Source organism: Cornus florida, unplaced genomic scaffold (assembly GCF_030987335.1).
Source record: "Cornus florida cultivar Cherokee Brave unplaced genomic scaffold, ASM3098733v1 CherokeeBrave_3.0.0_Hap2_Chr06, whole genome shotgun sequence".
Classification (NCBI taxonomy): Eukaryota; Viridiplantae; Streptophyta; class Magnoliopsida; order Cornales; family Cornaceae; genus Cornus; species Cornus florida.
In genome coordinates this window covers 49,488,679-49,510,081 of record NW_026775576.1, presented here as the reverse complement: position 1 = coordinate 49,510,081, position 21,403 = coordinate 49,488,679, and the positions used below count along the sequence as shown (strand labels likewise).

At 33.5% G+C, this 21,403-nt stretch overlaps 1 long non-coding RNA gene across 5 annotated transcripts in view; it reads right to left on the bottom strand.

Moving 5' to 3' along the window:
* LOC132311473 (uncharacterized) overlaps positions 1–21,403 on the bottom strand; it is a 63,238-nt gene that overhangs the window by 36,205 nt on the left and 5,630 nt on the right. For 3 of the 5 annotated variants that reach the window (XR_009483013.1, XR_009483012.1, XR_009483011.1), the window contains exons 4-9: positions 19,947–20,118; positions 19,665–19,821; positions 19,387–19,588; positions 19,169–19,258; positions 12,934–19,059; positions 12,728–12,800 (exon numbers count right to left, since the gene is read on the bottom strand). This is a non-coding gene — a long non-coding RNA (uncharacterized LOC132311473). The remainder of the gene's footprint in view (positions 1–12,727; positions 12,801–12,933; positions 19,060–19,168; positions 19,259–19,386; positions 19,589–19,664; positions 19,822–19,946; positions 20,119–21,403) is intronic. The other 2 variants (XR_009483014.1, XR_009483015.1) reach the window with 2 other exon arrangements.

Sequence of the window (21,403 nt, the reverse complement as noted above, 5' to 3'; positions counted from 1 at the left end):
AAACCTAAATTAAACATTCACCAAACCCAAATGTAAACCAATTAACGTATTTAAATATTTAAACAATTACAATAATTCAATTAAAGACACAATTAAATCAATTAATTCAAATAATTCAAATAATAACAATTAATCCACTTAATTCAAATAAACAAGCAATTAAACAATTAATGAAACTAAACAACCATGAATCAATTAATTAAAACAAACAGGCAAATACCAATAAATAATTAAAAAATGCAATAAAATAAATATTAAAATGCCGAGACTATCCTTTTAAAATTAGGGGTATTATAGGCAACGCCCAGTTCGATTGATCGAAGACTTTCTCGATCGATCTATGTTTATTCCGATCGATCAAAAATAATTTTGATCGATTGGAATTGCATCAGAAATTTTTTATCCCAGGGCAATAATGTTCAATCTTTTCGATCGATCGAACCCCTTTCGATCGATCGAGCACTGTTCATAAAAAAAAAAAAAAAATTTAAAAAAATTCTTTGCATTCTTTATTTCCTTGCATTTTCATTCCCTACATATTTATTTGTTTTATTTTTGTGTGTGTGTACATACTTGCTATGTCTAAAAAATAAAAATAAAAAATTTAAAAATAGTTTTTATTTTCATTATTTTGTTCATGCATCCTTTCTTATTTTTTATTTTTCATTTCTTGCATTGTACATATTCTTTCATTGCATTTTACTTTCTTTATCTTTCATTTTGTATTTTGTTCATGCATTTTATTCTTTGATTTTCTTACTTTTGTATATACTTGCTTTCATTAAATGAAAAATATAAAACAAATTCACCATTGTGCCCTTATGTGTAGTCATGCTACTTTCATATTTTCTATTGGGCTTGATCTCATATCTCTCTTCATCTTGTGTTATATTGCCTTAGAATACTTGATTTACTTATCTTATCCCATTTGATATTTGATGTGAGTTTGCTAGTGTGATTATTCAAGTAGGTTGTTGATTCTAAGTTTGGAGGTGCACTATTTCCCAATGGATCACTACCGGGCTTTATATCTTTTCCACCACGGTATATTCTTTTCATCTTTTCCATTGTTCTCATTGCACATTGAGGACAATGTGCGGTTTAAGTTTATGGGTAAGGTGACTTTGTTGCATTATACTTAAGTTGTAGCTTTAATTGCATGATTGAGATGTGAAATCTCTGTTAACGATGATTTTGATCTTTTGAGAACCATGATACTTAGAATTTAAAAATTGCTTGACGTCAGAGTCCAATACTCCTTATATGCCTTCTGGATGCCATTTAGGAGTAAATTTTTCAAAAGATTGATATATTGCTTGCATTTGTGGTCCACATTATCTTGATCTCATGATTGTTTTGAGATTCATTCTAGGATTCTACACTAGCACAGGCACACACTAGTATTCATTTGTGAGGTCATGCTATTGACCTTGAATCTAAGGCTTTTGATGATTATAATTCATTAATGATGTTCTATATGTTCTAATGTCTATCTTGAGCAAAATTACAGATCTAAGCACTCATCAAGTCAAGACATTTCATGTTAAGCACAAAGGAAGAGATGCATCATGAAGATACGAAAAAAGTCAAAGGAATCAAAACATAAAAGAAAGATATCAAGATCATATCTATCAAATGGGGTAGCTAATATTGTGAGCTTTTAGGAACCCTTGTCAAAGTATGTATGAACATTTTTGAAGCTTATATCTAGGATCATACATTAATCACTTACATGGTAATCAAGAAACGAAGAATAAAAATCATCTATGATCTTAGAACATGTTTCTTGAAAGATAAGTTCCATTTCGGTCGAAGGACAACTTGAAACAGTTGACTGATCTTAATAGTGGGTTTGGAACAAAGTCTCAAGTTATTTCGGCCTACCGAAATAAAAGACTAAATCATTTTGGCCTACCAAATTGGATTGATGAAAGACAACCTCTAGTTATTTCGGATGACCGAAATAGAATGACGATATGAATCGGTCGACCGATGATTCCAGTAGGTTTGCTAACAAGCTCCAGGTTATTTTGGATGACCAAAATAAAAGCCTCATCCATTTTGGCTGACCGAAGTAAAAAGTTAAAACTTAGCCTCAGACCATTTCGGACGACTGAAACAAAGTGGTGTTTCATTTCGGTCGACCGAACCTGTGCAGATTCAAATTTAAACAGCTATTTTACCTCGAAGTGCATGTCCAACAGCTAGAATACAAATCAGACACATCTGAAACTATATATAATGAATTATTTTCTTCATAAAAAGGCATTGCAACCACAACAAATTATATCCTTGCAATCATAGAGGCTTTGTATTATCATTCACATATTTCATAATCTTAATAGAGTACTGAGCTTCAATTTATTCATACATACTCTAGAGTGAGCTAAAATTTGTACTTCAAATCTGAGAGAGATTATATTGTACTTCATTTATCTTTTTCAAATCTTGTAAGGGCTGGTGTGGCCAAAGGAAGACTAAGAGAAGGTGTTTCTCTTAGCACTTTGAAACAAAGAGGTACTTTTTGTAAAAGGTTTGCTCTCCACCCATACGGAAAAGTCATAGTGGATTGGGAAGTCTCAAGAGGGGTCTTGAGCCGAGGAGTAAGAGTTTCCAAACCTCGCTAAAATCGCTGAGTACTTGTTTGCAATCTCTATCTCTATCTCTTCCATTTATTGCTTAAAGTTTAGCATGATTAATTTTTTGATAAATGTTGTTAGTTGAGGTTCAAAATTTAAATTGCTTTATCAAACAATTGTTAAGAAAGTTAACTTAGGTACTTGCATATTAATTAAAATTAAAAATTGACCATTAGTTGCATTGACTCTATTCACCCCCCTCTAGAGTCATTACTTGGGCAACAATTGGTATCAGAGCCTAATCTCTATTGAAAAGGCTTAAGTGTATTAGAGAATGATCATGACAAACTTAAATGGTCACTTTCATTAAGAAGGTCAATCTAATTCCAGACCTCCTTGGTTTGACGGAACAAATTATGGTTATTGGAAAAATAAAATGATAGATTTTCTTCAATCCATAGATTATCAAATTTGGTTAGTCATAGTCGGTTGTTCCAATGAAAGTTGTTGACACAAGAAAAGTCCCTAAAACTGAAGAAGAATGGGATACCGAGATTATAAACTCATTTCCCTAAATGTTAAAGCCAAGGTAAATCTGAATTGTGCCATAAGTCCTAGTGAGTACAATAGAGTCTCTACATGTATCACATGTAAAGAAATCTGGGATAAACTTCAAATTACCTATGAAGGAACATCACATGTTAAGGAATCCAAAATTGATATTCTTATGCATTAATATGAATTGTTTCTCATGAATGAAAAAGAGTCCATTAGTCAAATGTTTATAAGATTTACTGACATTATAAATGGCTAAAAGTATCTTGGTAGGACTATTACTAATTCTGATCTTGCAAGGAAAATTCTAAGAAGCTTACTTGAAAAATGGGACGCAAAAGCTAAGGCAATTAAGGAAGCACACAATCTCAACACACTTGAGTTGGATGAATTACTTGGCTTTATTCTTATATGGGAAATCACCCTAAAAGATAGAGAAGGAGATCATCATCGAAAGAAAGAAATCGCTTTCAAGTCCTCTCAAATAGAAAAGGAAGTTGCCGACAACGAAAGTGAAAATGATGATCTTACTCGCATTACTCAATCCTTCAAAAGATTTCTTCATAGGAAGAAATTCAACAAGGGAAGATCTAAAAATGGTGAATCATCAAATGAACAAAGCAAATGAGACACACTTACCTATTTTCATTGTGGAAAACTGGGACATTTCAAAGGTGATTGTCTTGTTTATAAAGAGGAGAAGAAAAATAGAAGAGCCATGCAAGCCATTTGGGAAGATGATGACTCAAAAGGTTCCGAAAACGATGAGGAAAAAGCTATTCTCTGTCTCATGGCAAACAGGGATGAGGTAAACTCTAATCTTGACTCTTCATCTGATTGTGAAATGTCTTATGATGATTTGGTTGATGCTTATAATGGACCACTTGATGATTTTAAAGAATTGCATGATGAACTAGGTAAAATGGTCAAAAAATGTGTTTCTCAAAGAAGAGAAAAGCTTATCATTGATAACAAAATTCAAACTCTTCAAAATAAAAATGATTGCTTGAAAAAGGAATGCACTCTACTTAAAGAATCAGCATCACATGATCTTATTTTTGAAAATGAATCCTTGAAATTAATCATTGAAGACCAAATTGATGGTCTAGCAAAATTTACTCAAGGTACAAAAAATCTAGAACTTATGCTAGGTGCTCAAAGAAGTATCTTTAATAAACATGGATTAGGATATGATCCTTTTGACAAAAAAACATGCCTATTGAAAAAGAGAGAGCCCTTGGCTAACTATTTTGTTAAAAGTAAGAACAAAAATTCTAGATGCAACTATTGTAAAAGAATGGTCATCTTATTCAAGATTGCTTGAAGAAAATGTCAAAAATCATAAAGAAGTGGGTTCCTAAAGGAACATACATGCCTCTAACTAACTCTTATGGACCCAACAAAATTTGGGTACCAAGTAAAGATTATTTGAAATCTCTCTTGTAAGATGGTCTGAAGGCTTCCACATCTTCCAAGGACAAATGGTTTCTAGATAGCGGATGTTCAAGACATATGACGGGTGACTACTCAAAATTCTCTTCTCTAAAAGCATACAACAAAGGAAGTGTCACATTTGGAGACAATTCTAAAGGCAAGGTGATTGGCATTGGGATCATAGGTATTTCTTCTTCCTTGTCTATTAAAAATATTTTGCTTGTTGAAGGATTAAAGCATAATCTATTTAGTGTTAGTCAACTTTGTGACAATGGATTTGATGTGTTTTTTAAAACGGATAAGTGTATCGTTAAAAAAAGTGAAACTCAAATATTTTGTGCTCCTAGAAGTGGTAATGTATATACTTTGCTCTTAGGTGAACTACATGAACAAGATGTTAAATGTTTTATGTCATCAAATGAACATAGTTGGTTGTGGCATAAAAGGTTAGGTAATGCTAGCATGGATTTAATCTCAAGATTGTCTAAAAATGAATTAGTTAAAGGTCTCCCAAAGACAAATTTTTCAAAAGACAAACCTTGTAGTGCTTGTCAAATAGATAAGCAAGTCAAGTCTTCTTTCAAAAGGAAAAAGGATATAACGACTTCAAAGCCACTTGAATTGATTCACATGGATCTATTTGGACCGGAGAAAATTACTAGTCTTGGTGGTAAACTTTATGCTTCTGTGATTGTTGATGACTACTCTAGATTCACTTGGATATTCTTTCTTGCACATAAAAATGAGGCTCATTTAATTCTTTTAAAATTTTGTAAAAAAGTAAAAAACAAAAAGGAGTGTAAGATTAAGACTATTAGAAGTGATAGGGGCAGAGAGTTTGATAATCAACACGTTGAAAGATTTTACGACAAAAATGGTTATAATCACAATCTTCCGGCACCTAGGACTCCACAAAAAAATGGAGTTGTTGAAAGAAAGAATAGATCTCTTCAAGATATGTCATTAATAGAGTTGTCATTAGAAAAATTCTCAACAAAACACCTTATGAACTATGGAACAAAAGGAAACCTAATATAGGTTGTTTTAAAGTTTTTGGGTGTAAATGTTTTGTTCTAAATAATAAAGACAATCTAGGAAAATTTGATGCTAATTCGATGAAGGCATTTTTGTTGGTTATTCTTCTAGAAGCAAAGCATTTAGAGTCTATAATAAGAGGACCTTGGTTGTGGTTGAATCCATACATGTTGTATTTGATGAATCCCCAACTCCTCCTATAAAAAAGTGTGATGGACAATGATGAAGAAATTGAACTTGAAAAGGGTGCCAATGAACTCAATGTAAATGAGTCCTCTATTGAGCTTGAGAAGAGTATCAATGAACTCAATGTAAATGAGTCTCTTGTTGATATCTCTCAAAAGACCAATTCAAGTGATGACATCCCTCATAATAATACTACTCCAAATGAATGGAAGTTAGTTCATAATCATCCATTAGATCAAGTTATTGGTGATCCATCCAAAGGTATTAGTACAAGGTTACAATTAAGAAATGTATGCAACTTTATGGCATTTGTTTCTCAATTTGAACCTAAAAATATACATGAGGTTGAAAATGATAAGTCTTGGCTTTTGGCAATGCAAGAAGAACTCATTCAATTCAAAAGAAACAAAGTTTGGCATCTTGTTCCTAGGCCTCAAAACAAAACAATCATCGGCACAAAATGGGTTTTTAGGAACAAAAAGGATGAATCGAGAACTATTGTTAGGAACAAGGTTAGACTTGTTGTAAAAGGGTATAACCAAGAAGAAGGTATAGATTATGGAGAAACTTTTGCTCCCGTTGCTAGACTTGAGGCTATAAGGATGTTGCTTACATTTGCATCTCACAAAAATTTTAAATTATTTCAAATGGATGTAAAGAGTGCTTTAAATGGTTTCATAGATGAAGAAGTATATGTAGAACAACCACCAGGCTTTGAAAGCTATGAAAGTCCAAACCATGTTTATAAATTGTCTAAAGCATTATATGATTTGAATCAAGCTCCTAGAGCTTGGTATGAAAGACTTAGTGGGTTTCTACTTTCAAATGGTCTTGGTAGAGGTAGAATTGACAATACACTTTTTACCAAAATCATTGATGGAAATTTGTTGATCATTCAAATTTACGTTGATGACATTATTTTTGGATCAATTAATGACTTGCTAAGCAAAGAATTTGCCACCTCCATACAAAATGAGTTTGAAATGAGCATGATGGGTGAACTCAACTTCTTCTTAGGGCTGCAAATCAAACAAACTCTTGATGGAATCTTTGTTTCCCAATCAAAGTATACTAAAGATTTGCTAAAGAAATTTGGCTTGGAGGACACCAAACATACCAAAACTCCCATGAGTCCATCCTTAAAGCTTGATAAGGATGAGAAAAGGCAAAGATGTTGATATTAAGAAATATAGAGGGATGATTGGAAGCTTTCTATATTTAATGGCTAGTAGGCTAGACATTATATTTAGTGTGTGTTTATGTGCTAGATTTCAGTCTTGTCCCAAAGAGTCTCACTTCAATGCTGTCAAACGTATTTTCAAATATTTAAATGGCACTATTATCTTAGGATTTTGGTATCCTAGGCATACGTCCTTTGAACTTGTAGGATTTACTGATATGAATTTTTCCGGTTGTAAAGTTGATAGAAAAAGTACAAACGGTGCCTGTCACTTTATAAGTCAGTCATTTGTGTCTTGGTCATGTAAGAGGCAAAATTCAGTTGCATTATCCATTATTGAGGCTGAATATGTAGCTACTGGCAGCTGTTGTGCACAACTTTTGTATATTAAATAACAGCTTGAGGACTTTGGCTTATTCTTCGACAAAATTCCTATCAAATGTGATAATACCAGCGCCATTTGTATATCAAAGAATCCAATTCAGCATTCTAAAACAAAACATATTGAGATTAGATATAATTTTTTAAGGGATCAAGTATCAAAAAGTGATATTGAATTGATGTTCATTAGCACCGAGAATCAATTAGCTGACATTCTCACAAAGCAACTTCAAGAAGATAGGTTTTGTACACTTCGATGAGAAATCGGAATGGCAATGGAAAGTGAGATTCAATGACAATTGTCAAATCCTTCACAAGCTTGCCTCTGTATTCATTTTGGCAAACCGAAACTTTATTTTGGTCTACCGAAATAAGTATTTCGGCAGACCGAAACCCTATTTTGACAGACCGAAATCAGGATGTCAAAATCACTTCAAACTGCAAACCGGCCGATCGATGAAGTAATTTCGGTCGACCAATACTTCACGGCTCAGAAACATAAAAGCCCAAATATACCCTTAAGTAACCCATGAACCATTTTATTCTCTCCCAAACTCAAATAGATTTCTCTCTCTCTCTCTCGAAAGGCGATTGCGAAGCTTCTTCACTCTCTTCTCTTTGTATTCAAGGTAAGACTCATCACTCATACTCAAAATCAATTTGTTCTTCATTATCCTGTGTTGGTATCTTAGGTTGCCTTTCTTTGTGCTTATCCTTATCTATAATAAATCCTTCTATTTTGTTATCATATACCATCCCTCAACTCTAGAGAAAACCTTTGAGTTCGTTTCCCATGGTTTCTAGGAAGAATCCATTTAGGATGGCCAGAGGCTCAGAAAAACGCACTAAACATGTTCATGATCTTGATGCCAGAGGGTTTGTCCCACCCAATCCTGACCATCCCGACCCCTATCAAGCCCCAACAATGCGCCTCTTCCGAGAACCCAAGTTCAAAGAAACATATGAAACCAAATTTATCCATAAGATAGTTGCAAAGAATAAATTTTTCGATGGAAGTGAGAGTGAAGAATTGATTCGAAACACCTTCTCCCTATTTAATGCTATTGGCTTGGGTGGATTTGTATCCCTCAAAGTTCCCTATTACCCCAAGCTTGTAAGATTATTTTACACTCATCTTGAGAGAGTACTAGGGCAAAACACTTTCACTTCTTTCGTCGTCGGCACTACAATTACACTTACCTTGTCTAATTTTTGCCGAATTCTCAAAATTCCTCATAGAGATATCACTTACTTTACTAACTATGACTAGTATAATGGGGAAGGGTTTGATGAGAAGGAAGCAGTTCAACAAATGTGCCAATTTCCACCGAAAACACTGACAAAATATTTGCAAGTCAGTTAACTGTGAAAGCTCACCTTATTTACCATTTTATCATACATACCATCCTTCCAAAATCTAGCTGACGCTCAGATGTATCATTTATGGAAACTATTCTAATTTGGTGTGTCCTAAACGGGAAGAAGTTTGAGCACGCCTTCCTCATCTTTCACCATATGCAAGATTGCGCCAAAAAGCAAACAAACTCATCTATTTTATGACATGGCTCTCACCATGATATTTAGATCCTATAAAGTACGGCTAGCGAGAAAGGATGAAAAAGAACTAACTAATCTCTATCGGATTGACAAAGATTTACTCGGCAGAATGGGTCTTAAAAAATCTAAAGACAACACCTTGTATGACCCTAAATTTGGTGATACAACAAATATGGGCCAAGAAATTGTTTTGGCAAAGCAACAAGAAGAAGGTGCTGAAGTGGGTGGTGAAGAAGAAGAAGAAGAATAATAAGAGGAAGAAGGTGAAGAAGAGAACAAGAAGCCACTAATGCTCCTCCAGTCCCTCCATCAGAAGAAAGATCTCTTCGTGAGCTTCTATTAGAAAGTATTGCTTTTTCTAAAGAGCAACTCGCCTTTGGCAAAGAAAATAGGGAACACATTATAGTTTTGCGCGAACGAGTTGAAGAAGTAGTAAATGAAGTCGACCCTGTCAAGCACGACCTTGCTGACCTCCGAGTAACAGGACTCCCTCATTTCTGATATGCCCCCCTCCCCCCCACTTTTTTGATGCATGACAAAAGGGGAAAAAGGATGATGTAGCTATGGAGTAGATGTAGTTATGAAAGTAGCTAGTAGTGGATGTAGCTGTGGATATCTTTTGGTCTCAATATCTATATGTCACATGTCTATGCTGTATTGATCATTTATGAGACATTATGTTATGACCATGCTGAAATGTAACCTTATTTGATCAAATGAAATACATGTTTTGAATATACTATCTCAATCTTGCTTACAATGTTAAAATACATGTTTTGAATATGATATCTCAATCTTGCTTATAACATTAAAATAGATGCACAAAGAAAGGGGGAGATTAGTAATCTCTTTCATGTATTAGTTCATTTTCAAAACTATGCACATTGATAGGGGGAGCACTATTCATATTTTTTACTCTTATTTGTCGAACACATCAATGAATTGTCATCATCAAAAAGGGGGAGATTGTTGATCTTGAATCTAAGGCTTTTGATGATTATAATTCATTAATGATGTTCTATATGTTCTAATGTCTATCTTGAGCAAAATTACAAATCTAAGCACTCATCAAGTCAAGACATTTCATGTTAAGCACAAAGGAAGAGAAGCAACATGAAGATATGGAAAAAGTCAAAGGAATCAAGACCTAAAAGAAAGACATCAAGATCATATCTATCAAATAGGATAGCTAAGATGGTGAGCTTTTAGGAACCCTTGTCAAAGTATGTATGAACATTTTTGAAGCTCATATCTTGTAGTGACCCAAGTTTTATTCAACCCGGTGCATCAGTGATGAACCGAAGATTGACCCATTAACGGATCCAGATGCGGAAGCAAGAAACAAGACAATGGTCTCCCAAGGCATAACACACCTCTAAGACCTTAAGATGACCTTCCATGAGGTCACAGAACCCAAAGGAATAAAGTATGTAGGCAAGAGATAGGAAAAATAACAATTAAGCCCCTACAATTTTGAAAGAAAGGTCTAATGGTTCATATCTCTCTCTAAATAAACTATAAAAAATTTTATTTAGATTCTCCAATAAATTTTACTTTTTGAGAGAAGATAAAAATATTTATTTGAGACAAGTTTATTTAGATATGTTTTCGTGTGCAACAAAAATGAGAAAAATAAAAAATTAAAAAAAATTAAAAAAAAATCCTTTTAACCAAATACATGTTGAAAAAATAATTTTCCTTTTTCCACTTCAATTTCTATTACTTCCACCTTCTAGTGGCTATTTCATTCTAACTAAACAGAGCCTTAAGATTGCAACTTCATTTATTTTATCTTTTACTTATTTATTTATTATCCTTATTATCTTTTTCCTAGAAACTTTTTAGTAGGATTTTATCTCAACGTTGAATAATGTACCTTTTTTTTTTTTTTTTTCTTTTCAAAAAACGTAATGATACAAGCCCCTTTACAACGATCATTTTCTCTCTCCTTTTTATACAATCTTTCTATAGGGAATTAATGAATTCACAATATATTTTAGGTTGAATGGAGTATGGGAAATGAGTGTGACAATGAGAATGTGATTGGACAGATTGACAGCAAAACATGGTTTATACAAAGATCATTAGTTTCTCTTTCTTTTTCTCAACACCAAAGGCTTCACAACACACTGGAGAGCTTTTCAATCCCACCCTAAAACACCAATTCTCCTAGAGTGCCAAAGTGATCCTTATTATCAATGCAACATTATTAAGTCAAAAGAAAACCAGGAAAGAATCCAACTTTTGCGAAGGCAGAATCCCCTTGTTCCTTCAGAAGGTAGACAGCAAATCTAACTAAACAAAACACTATCACTATTACCTGAATTCAATTGAATTTCTTAATAAACATTACATAATATAATATGTTACTGGGTAATAGTTGTTAAGGATGTATAAACCACATGAGAAATCAGAAGGCTTTTAATGGCATACTATATTTATTAACAATGGCACTACTAGAACAACTTTAAGGTGCCCTTTAGTAAAACTAAAAATTTCAAGCACTAAATTTTAAGAGTTGAATGTATTACTTTGAAAACCTATTTGATATTGTCTTAATTTTAACTTTTTAAGTGTTGAATTCATTAAGATTGTAGAATACAAAAGATGAAATCTGAATGCTGTACCGATTAAATTTTTACCCTCAATATGCATATATGCAAAACAAAATATATTGTCTAAATATGGAGTAAGAAAATCCAGATTCATTTTTCTAGACAAATGACATGTCAGAATATGTGTACAAATTATCTAAAAAGGAGAAAATACTGCATATTGTAATTCTAGATAATCAACTGCTACATGCAATAAATAAATTTTCTTTCTTCTACTAAGTGTTCTTGTTCTTCCATACAACTATTCACCTTCTATAAAATATCCTACTATCTTCAATTGTTACCTACCATCTAAATTCCATAATCCACCAAACATTCTACCCATCCCACCTAAATTCCAACAACAATGATACTATCCAGCTTTTATAAAATATCTTACCATCTTCAAGTGTTATCTACTATCTAAAGAGTTTCACTCTATCAACCAAACACTCTAACCAACCCACAACAATGAAGAGCTGTCACACACGCGTTTCCAGCCCTTTTGGACTGGAGCTCCCCTAAAGCTACACATGTATTTCCTCATGTAAAGGTGAGGTGTCGGAATCCATGGGGTAAAATCATGAACCTAATGCGAGGGTGGGAAAATTACTACGTATCAAGGTGTTTCTGACCCATTTAATAACCCATTGCTCTCTCTCTCTCTCTAGACAGCATTTCCTGAAATTGGTTGAGCTCCTCAACCAATCACCCATTCCACGTCACATTTGAAATTAAATATACAGTTAACCAAAAACTTTTAAAAAAAATTTAAACAACAATCTTAGGAAATTCTTAGGAAATTTTTTTTTTTTCCTTTGTTTCAAAGAGGATGTCTTTTTTAATAAACTTTTAACTCTTAAAGAAGAACGTTTCTTTTAGGAAATTCTTACTACATACTTCTTCTGTGCCAAAAAAAGATTACTCTTTTAGAAAACTGTATAGAAAAAGTATACAGTAAGAGAATTTTTAAGCCCCATATTTTTGTATCCTTAATTGTCTTAGAGGATCCAATTTTGATTCCCAACTAATCATATTGAGATTTGTTTGAATTTTAATTGATATTTATATACAGTATTATTTTAACCACCAAACATTAAAAAATAGTAATAATAATAATATTATTAATTTTAATTAATGACAAACTGTATATTATTTATATACAGTTTTCTCAATGTTGGAACACCAAAAAAAAAAAAAAAAAAAGAAAGAAAGAAAGAAATTACCTGAAAAACGAAATCAGACTAATCAACGACAAAACTTGTTCCAACAATCCAAGCTACGATCGATTATTTCCTCCTGTACAAAGAAAAGAAAAATTGAAAACAACAATCTTAGGTACAGAATGAGATCAAATAGTGGTTGCAGAATCATTGAAATTGGGAGGATGCATTGTCACGTGAACTAAATTCCAGTCTCAAATCAAACCCACCTGATCTTGTTTACTTCTTTAGCTGTTTCCGTATTCCCGGCTTGATGACGGCACTTCTTCCCCTACGCACTCGAAGCCGAATTGCTACAAAATCTACTTAGATAATGTCTGGAATAGGAATGGTTGGGTTGGGAATAGGAAGACAGAGAGAGTGATGGTTCAAGCTTTCACTTGAAGAAGTTCGAATCGTTGACCGGTGATGGAAGGGCGCAACCAATGATGGAAGGGCGAGACTGTGATGAGAGAGCTGTGATGGAAAGCAAGAGAACGGCTGAAGGATTAGGGCTGTTGCAAAATGAAAGGATTAGGGCTATTGCAAAATAAAATGGGAAAGTGGAGAATACAATGTTAATTCCATACAAAACGACGTAGTTTTAGGGCCCAAATATTCTATATATAAATCAACGGAGGGAAAAAATGGAGTGAAGGGAAAAAAAATGGAGGGAAGTGGAAAAATGGGGACACCTATACCAGCGCTCCTACAAAAAGCGCTGGTACTATTACACCTATACCAACGCTCCTACAAAGAGCGCTGGTACGATTACACCTATACTAACGCTTTTAAAAAAAGCATTGTTACGATTACACCTATACCAGCACTCCTAGGAAAAGCGCTGGTACCATTACACCTCTACCAGTGCTTTTAAAAACCAGCGCTCCTAGGAAAAGCGCTGGTACCATTACACCTATACCAGCGCTTTTTTTAAAAGCGCTGGTAATATTAGACCTATACCAGCGCTTTTTTTAGAAGCGCTGGTAAAAACCTAATATGTTGTAGTGCCAAATCATTAGTCTTTTAAAAATGGAGTAATTAACTATGGACTTTAACCTTTTATATAGCTGAAAAATCTCAATTTCTTGCATTTGGACTAGAAATTTAAAAAATTGAGTCCATTTTTCACCGCTGCTCTTTCACAGTACTCCAAAATCTCCCTCCATTCTAAAAGTCAAATATACTACCCAAATGTTGGACACGAAGCATTCTATTTAATTTATTTTTTATACATTCATTATTCTTCTTCATTTTTTTTTTTTTTTTTTTTTTTTTTTTTTTTTGCAAGAAAATATAAAAGAACTTCAAAAAAGTTACTCTGACTCTCCTATTGGCAGTTCCAATGATTTGTTCTCCGTTGTGAGGGGAGAAGAAAGAACTGGTCGTGTGCGGATGCTTGGCTTCGGGCCTACACCAAGCGATGTTTGGGGGCCTTCTCCTAGTAAAGCTGAACTAATTAATAAAGCAAAAAAATCTGATGAGGAGGCACGTGCTGCACGTGTAGAGTTACAGGAGACGATTTCAAAAAAGCAAGCCGATTATGATAACAAGTTGGAAAATTTACGAGCCAACTATGACGACAAGTTGGAAAATTTACAACAACAGATGGCTATGCTAATGCAGATGCAACCACAAAATTGTAGTGGACAGGTATATATATTATTAGTTTTACTCTTTACTAAATATATGTTTACTTATGCCAAGATTTCATGTATTTTGTTTTGTTATTTTGAAAGGCTCTGATTCTTTAAATGCTCCTCCTAGAGTATCCCCAAATTCATTTTCTAGTCGTGATGCCAATTCAGTTAAGGTTATGAACTTTTAATTTCTCTTATATGTTAAATTTTCATTTATTATAATGTGCGCTTAATGAATTTATAAAAAATGTAGGGTAATTCAAATCAAATGAGCAAGAAGAGTTTTTGAAGTTGAAGCTAAAGATGGGGTCGTGGCTGTGCTTTCTAAATTTCCTTTGCCTTGGATGGGTTCTTTTTGATAAACTTGTACTACATTTGTCAAAAATTCTTAATTCTTTTTGCGTGACATTTAGTAGCTTTATCTAGACAATTTGGATGGTATTTTCATATTGGCTGGTTAACTTGGGGTCGTATTAGTATACATTTTGCCTTTTTGGTTGACATTTACCAGCTTTATCTATTAGTAACCAATTTTGATGGTATTTTTCATATTGGCAGTAGGTTGACTTGTGGTTGTATTATGTAAAAACAATTTGGATGGTATTTTTATATTGACTTGATGATATTTATTAGCCGTAAAGATATTTTTTTCCAAAAACAATAAAGGGGGAAAAAAATAAATTAAAATGACCTTTTACCAGTGCTCTTAAAAGAGCACTGGCATAGGGGGGGAGGAAAAAAAAAAATTAAATGCCCCTTTACAAGCGCTTTCTGGAAAAGCACTGGTATGCCAGCGCTTTTTGGAAAAGCGCTGGTAAAAGGCCTTTACCAGTGCTTTTGGAAAAGCGCTGGTAAAAGGCCTTTACCAGCGCTTCTTGAAAAAGCGCTGGTAAAGGCCTACCGACACTGGCTTTACCAGCGCTTTTTAAGACTTTTACCAGTGCTTTTAAGCGCTGGTAAAAGCCAAAACTGTTGTAGTGTCTAAATATATAATGTGTACATAAGTACACTTTTCGTAATCTATTTGACGTGAATGACATGAGGTCAAGGGTCAAATGTAATACCCCTAAATTTAAAAAGGACATAATTGGAATTTTATTTTTATTTTATTATTCTTAGGTGTTTTCATGACTTTTGTTACGTGACTTCCTGTTTTGTTGTTTAAATAAATTAACTATTTAATTATAAGTGTGCGTGATGAAGTGGCATTTGAATGTTAAATTAAATGTATTGTTTTTATTTTATTTTATTTTTAATCGAACTTAGGCTTGGATATGATTAACGGACTATTTGGATAGTGTAAATGGGTACCGTTTTACCCATGGAAGTATATACATGTATATATATGGGTATATATGTATATAGAGTTAGTTTTAATTATTGGTATTTATTAATAATTAAACTTGAGGTATTAATCATAATTTAATATAGGTTATAATTTTAGGGTTACATATATTCTCACGTTTTTAGCCGACTTACATTATAACTTTTATGGTTGTTTTTCTTTCTCGGATTAAAATTAGAATTAGGGTTTTAGTTTTTCTAAACCTATAAATATATCATTATGTTGACTTAAGGTTTTAAAAAATATATATATGTAAACCTTTTTCACGTACCATAGAGATAGAGAGGAACAGAGCATAAATTGTGAGATAATAACATACCATCTTTGGTGAGGGTTTCAACTGTGGATATAGGATTAGTCATAGGAGAAGGGAAGGTTGAGCAGTAGGAGGCTTGACGGCAGTCATGATCGCCGGAAAAAAAAACCTAGGAAGACGGCGACAAGGTTTTGATTCCAAAACCGCAAAGGCAAGTTCTTTCCTTTCTCTCTCCCGTTGCCTGTGTTCTGTGCATCTGTAGATAGTCTCTAGGGCTTTAATGGACTAATAAATTGAATCTTAGATGCTTAGTATTTGTTTAATCAATTATCTGTATGTAGGCGTGAATTAATTTTGTTACAGTTCATGCAAGTTTGGTTTGGTTGCAGTGCTTGCTCTTTTTAAGCATGTTGGATCGGTAAATGTTTTAAGTTTTAATTTGATGCAAATTGACTTAAGTAAGGATTTGGGATGGTTTTAGATATACTTAGGACTCCTTGGAACAATTTTAAAAACCAGTGCTTTTGAAAAGAGCAAGACTTTTTCAAAAGCGCTTACCAGCGCTTTTTAAGACTTTTACCAGTGCTTTTGAGCGCTGGTAAAAGCCAGAACTGTTGTAGTGTGGGCAACAAAAATTTAACTACTTGTCCAACTGTTAACATCATGAATAGTCAGAAAGAGTCCAAGTTCCTATCATTTTTATGAAATTGAGACATGAAAGAGAATTTCCATAGCCAAATTCTCAATTAAATTTAAACACTAAGTTTAAATGAGAAAAGAAAATATGCTTAAATACTAATTAGCACAATAAACACCCCATAAAAGAAAAGGAAAACGAAAAACAGTTGCAGCCACGAGTATCATAGGTGACATAAACATAAACATTGGATTGGGTTGTGATTTTAATAACAATGAACAAAATCATGTTACTTCTTTCTCATGGAAAATTTTGCTGGTTTCCTAACTAAATTTTCCGTATCATTTGAAACCACATTCAGCATACCAGAATTTAGTTGTACATATTGTAACTAAATTCTAAAAGTAGCTTATCATTTCCAGATAATATATTTGCTTACAGAAGTTTTTCACAACTTTGTTTTTATCATTCTGATCTAGTTATGCCAAAGAAGTTGTAAATCTTTGTCTACTATATTTTCATGTCTCTTCTTATATTTCAGTCCTTTGCCGTACTTAAAAGGTTGTCACAATTCTAGCATCTTTATTTTCTTTTTCCGTTGTTCTATGTTTAGTTTCTAGTTCCCCATGTTACTAGGGCCAATGCAATGGTAAAACGTTTTGCTCTCAAGCATGAGAAAATCTAGGTTTGAGTATGAGGTTGGTTATTTTTGCAGATAATGTTAAAGGTTAAGTCTATCAAATAAATCCCTCCACCAATGGGTATAATCTCTCCCCTCAAAGGGGAGGTTGAGTATTCGAGCCCTTCTTAAATGTTAGAATTAGAATTTATTATATTATATTATATTTTTATTTTTTCGGTTTCCTATTCACATGGTCACACAAGCCCATGCCTTGTTATTCAATCAATCTCCAATTTTGGTCTATCTCCCTGAGTAAAGGCCTGTATTTATTCATTTCCCTTTATTGTGTACTCCATTTCCTTGGTTTTAAACTTGAACTGAACTCTCTTTGCTGGTAAAAGGCGGGAGATATGGGCGTCATGCAAGCTGAACCAAGGTTAGAGACTAAGAAGCATCGGAGACAATCTCGTAAGAAAACCAACCAGTCAATAATGAATGATCTGGATGAACTTGATGATGAAGACAACTTATTAGATGATGAAAATCCCATTTTAAGAGCAATGAGGCATGAGAATCAATCTTAAGCATGCTGCCTCATATCAGAAATTGGAAATAGCACGTTACTTGACCGACTTTTTGTCAATGAGGTTAAATAAGTTCACTGGTAAAGATTACAGTGTGAAATGAACGAAATTTTTTGCACAGTACTTTTGCGTAGAGACTATCACACTATGATGTTACCAAAAGTCCTTGGAATGTAATGGTCATTTTGGACATGTACTGAATTCAAATCATGTCATTGTGATTTAGGTGTTATGTGAAAAGAATTCTGAATGAAATGAAATCTTTTGTTAATACTTAAATATCATACTAGCCAATGGGGGAATTTTTTTTTTCTTTTTTCTTGTTTTCCTTTTCCATATTTCGAATTGACCTGTTTTTATTAAGAATTCGATGATGGATGACACCACATTGTGGGGAAAGTTTTACAAAAAGTCTACAATGCTATTGCATTGGCACTCAGCTGAACTTTGTTGCTGCAATTATTTGTCTAAGATGCAGTGTTACATAGAGCTTAGAGATTTTGACCTGCCATTGATAAACCTATAGGAGAGAATTTCAACCAGTGGTGATGTAATGAATTACACCAAAAGCTAATCAGCTAGGAATCCTAGCAACACCAAGCAGATGAGATGGAATGAACTTCAAGCACTCAAACAGAGCTAATAACCATGTAAAAAACACTAATCCAAATTCTTTTCAGAAGAGAGAAGGAAAAAAAATTGAGGTCAATGAAGAAAGTCAAAGCATCATTACAAACGAAGGCTCACAAAATGATCAATATAAAATTTCCATTACAAGGTAAACCCAGAAATTTAAACCTAACAAACAGCTAGTTTCCATTACAAGGGATTATTTTGTCTTATTTTTCTCTTCAAGAGAAACTAATTCTCATTATCCCTTTAAGATTAATAACAAATACTTCTCCTCCACAACACAAATCAATCAACAAAAAGCCTCCACATACAATGATCCCATACTCCCATGCTTTTCAACAAATATAAGAAAGTAAATTACCTCCACACGGGCCGATGATAAACAATGAAATTAAAATGCCTCCACACGGGCTGATGATTTAAAAATTGGTCACTTCAAGGCATGTGACCCCCTAATACACCGCAAAGAGTTTAAAAATTGGTCACTTCAAGGCATGTGACCCCCTTTTTGCAAAATGGAAGCATGAAAACTTACAATCATCTCCGAAGCAGCAGCGTCAGTAGCTTTGCCATCCTTATTTATATGTGTACGAATGAATAAATCTGCACGAGAAAGCTGAATACCTTCGTTTCCTCAATCTATAAAAGAAACATAAACATTGTGATATATATTATTTACCACTAACATTTATAATCATTCAACGACATATGAATTGAAATAATTTATATTGCCAAAACTTTAACTAACCTCGGCAGAAACACATGCAAAGCTTTTTGTCCCTGTAGTATGCATCATTGTTTGCTTCCCACGACGTTCTTTATTTTTTTCGCTGACCTTCTACAAAAAGTGAGAAAAAGTAAACGTTCTTTGAGTAAAGAACATTCCACCTAAAATTATGACTGAAAGCAGGTAAACTATAAATTCAACTCAATGACTTTAAACAAAATTGATAGATGGAGGATTACCTTCGCCATAGGCGTACCCCGATGCCTAACCAAAAATTCCCAATGCTCCTTTTCAACACAAGTGGTGGGTTTGCCAATCTTTCTACATCTGTATCCCTAACCGAGTAATATTCACTTTTTAATTCACACTTGTACCCCTCCATTTTTTTCCGATGGAGGATAATGTCCAATGTTTTGACATGATTCCCATATCATACTTCCCCTGAGAATGTGATAATTGTTGTATGTCAGTCCACTTTTTCCTTAAAAATTATTTTAATGTCATTGAAGGGTTTTACCTTTACAATGTTCCACATATCCTCCTTCAGCCATTTAGGCATCTCCCACCAAGTTTTGTAGCACAAAGGAGTTAATTTAGCACTCCGGGCAAGTGTTCCCAAATAATTAGTATACGTACCACTTCCAAGGCCGATCGGTTATCCAAACTTATTAACCCTAAACAAAAATTAGCAATTGTAGATGTTTAGTACAAAAATAAAGATAAAAATCCTTTTTTCTCCTTCATATTGAATATAGTCTAATTATGTTAACTATATAAAATGATCTCTATATATATGTACCTTAATGGTAATAAGGTTGTCGTGTTTACGACATTCTTGCATCATGTTGGGCCCCGTCTCTTCTTCGGTGGTGGTTGGGATGATTTTGAAGTTGAAACTTCGGTATTTTGTTCACTTACTTTTTCCACTTCACTAACCGTTCGTTTCATTGTCAGCTTATTATTTATCCTTCCTGGAAAAGCAAACAAAAAAGTGAGAATTCATTTAAGAGAATGCAATCAAATTGTTTAAAAAAGGCAATGCACAATCCAGGAAAAATCAATAAAAAGAAATAAAAAATACCTCAAAACTTTAGGGTATTTTTGGTTGTCCAATGGAAATTATATTAATTTATTCTATTTTGGTAAAATCATTCATTGCACTTATACAATAATGTGCCAAGAATATATCAAAATATATTAAAAATATATAAGCACACAAAAAAACTAAATCAGTTTTCATGGGAAGCGTACATGTGCATGTTACAAAATATGATACTGCAATATTATTGTCAAAGCTGCATATATATATATATAGTCAATTTGAGCTTATTAGATAAAAAAAAAGACATTTGACATCCAAAAAAGACGTTTCACATCCATTGAATAGTAGATATGGAATCATCCTAAATCTCATCTTCATCAAGGTCATCATCAACATCATCATCTTCTTCTATAGTTGTTCCAAGCAAATCAGCTCTTGTCTAAAACGTGCTATCATCAGGTACATCCAAGTCGTTATCCATATGTTGTGCATGAAATGGCTCCTGAACTTGATAAGATTCAATATCATGCTCTGGTATATCATAAAGGTCTTGTGGTTTTGCGCCAATAACCATTTTCCACTCATTGTCAATGGGATCATCAACATAAAATACTTGTCCAGCTTGAGATACTAGAATAAAAGGCTCATCTGCTCCCAACGATCTTGACGAATTAACAAGCTTAAATCGAAAATCATCCTCCTTTATTCCTCTACCCTTGGATAAGACATCAAACCAATCACACTTAAACAATACCACCTTCCTATTTACATAGTAATTTAACTCAATGATATCAGTCAGCACACCATAGTACTAAATATCTCTTGTGATGGGATTTTGATTGGTGGCTCTTGCATAACTAGATGTCACTGCCTTTATGACAACTCCATTGTTCTGAGTCTTTCTCCGTCTCTCAACATCTCTAACTTGAAACTTCAAACCATTGATCACAAATTTCTTAAACCATTTCGCGACAAGGTTTAGACCTTGTGCTGGCCACCTCAGCTCATTCAGAATTGGATCCTCACTATCTCGCAACTGTATTCATAAAGATATAACTTATATAATAAGGTAATTTTTCATATACCTATAATACACCAACACATACACAAAAGTCAAATACTTACACATTCATTAAACCATTTGTGAAATAAATCATGAGACATCTTCTCTAATTGTCTTGGTTTTAAATAGCGCTGCCTCATCTTAAGAAATC